Source organism: Colobus angolensis, unplaced genomic scaffold (assembly GCF_000951035.1).
Source record: "Colobus angolensis palliatus isolate OR3802 unplaced genomic scaffold, Cang.pa_1.0 Scaffold11, whole genome shotgun sequence".
Taxonomy (NCBI): domain Eukaryota; kingdom Metazoa; phylum Chordata; class Mammalia; order Primates; family Cercopithecidae; genus Colobus; species Colobus angolensis.
In genome coordinates, this window is record NW_012112030.1 from 4,221,084 (window position 1) to 4,222,941 (window position 1,858).

Below are 1,858 nucleotides of genomic sequence, written 5' to 3' on the forward strand. Positions count from 1 at the left end.
GGTCTCGATCTCCTGACCTCGTGATCCGCCCGTCTCGGCCTCCCAAAGTGCTGGGATTACAGGCGTGAGCCACCGCGCCCGGCCCTGAATATATATTTTAACTTGATAGTTTCCAAACTTATATCCTCCTGTCCAAACCCCAGAGTCTCAGAGAGGCATATAACCAACAGTTTCCATGCAGTCTCCCGTGAATTATCTTAAAAACATTACATTACAAAGCTAAATGACTGATGTAAAATCCCTTTTTCTTTTGTTTTTCATGAATTGAGGCTTTTCTCATTCAATTCCAAAGAAAACTTTGACTTAATCCATTAGCACGTTTGAGCTTCTTTTACTGTCTAGTGCAGTAGGACTTGTCTTAGATTAACTTGGTACATATTTCACCAGTGAATGCCTTATTCCTCACTTTTAGAAAGCATTGTTTACATTTTCTCCTGAATGTGGTCTTTCTCCAGTCTTCTCCATACTAATAAATACCTGTACTTTCCATGCATCAGCTCAGGTAAATGATCTAGAAGTCGTTCTTCACTTCCTTTCCTTAATACATTTTCCTCTCCAATTCAGCAGCAAGTCCTAATGATCCTATCTCCAATATGTCTCTCAAATTCCTACATTTATTTCTCTCTCTCCCTTTATTCTCACCACACTCATCCTATCCACAATCATCTTTTATCCACTATTCTTCAGTACCTCTGAAGACTTTCCCTGATCTGACCTTTGACTTCTGACCTTCTGACCTTCCCACTCCACTCCATTCTCCCGTAGCATTGAGAGTCATTGTCTTAAAGTTCAAATTGCATCAAGTGACTTATTTAAAATCCTTCCAAAGGCCAGGCGTGGTGGCTCATGCCTGTAATCCCAGCAGTTTGGGAGGTCGAGGCAGATGAATCACCTGAGGTCAGGAGTTGGAGACCAGTCTGGCTAACATAGTGAAACCCCGTCTCTACAAAAAATACAAAAATTAGCCGGGTGTGGTGGCTCATGCCTGTAGCTCCAGCTACTTGGGAGGCTGAGGCAGGAGAACCACTTGAATCCAGGAGGCAGAGGTTGCAGTGAACAGAGATCATGCCACTGCACTCCAGCCTGAGAGACAGGAGGGAAAGTCTGTCTAAAAAAAAAAAAAAAATCCTTCCACTGCTTCTCAATACATGTTTTTTTGTTGTTGTTGACAGAATCTCGCTTAGTTGCCTAGGCTGGAATGCAGTGGCACTATCTTGGTTCACTGCAATCTCTGCCTCCTGGGTTCAAGCAATTCTCCTGCCTCGCCTCCAGAGTAGCTGGGACTACAGGCACGAGCCACCACGCCCCGCTAATTTTTGTATTTTTAGTAGATATGGGTTTTTACCATATTGGCCAGGCTGGTCATGAATGCCTGACCTCAAGTAATCCACGCTCCTCAGCCTCCCAAAGTGCTGAGATTATAGGCGTGGGCCACCGCACCCAGCCGTTTTTTCTCTCTATTTTTTTTTAAGTTTCTCAGATTTACCAAGGCTTTTCTTATCTTTAAAAATGCTTTTCCCTTATTTTGCTTCTCCCAAGTATCCTCTACCCTCTCCTATTTGTTGTCCCCTCTCAGTCTTTGTTTAGCTCTTTGTATTTATAAATCTGTTATTATTTTATCTTGGTTTTTCTTAATATTCCTGAAAATGTAACTCTGTGAAGATGTAACTCTGTGAAGACTGAAAGGCAGAGGCCCTGTTGGTTTGTTCTGTATGCTCTATACTATTATTGGTACATAATTTCTTTCTTTCTTTTTTTTGTTTTTAAGAGACAAAGTCTCGCTCTGTTGCCCAGGCTGGAGTGCAGTGGCGCAATCTCAGCTCACTGCAACCTCTGCCTCCTGGATTCAAGCAATTCT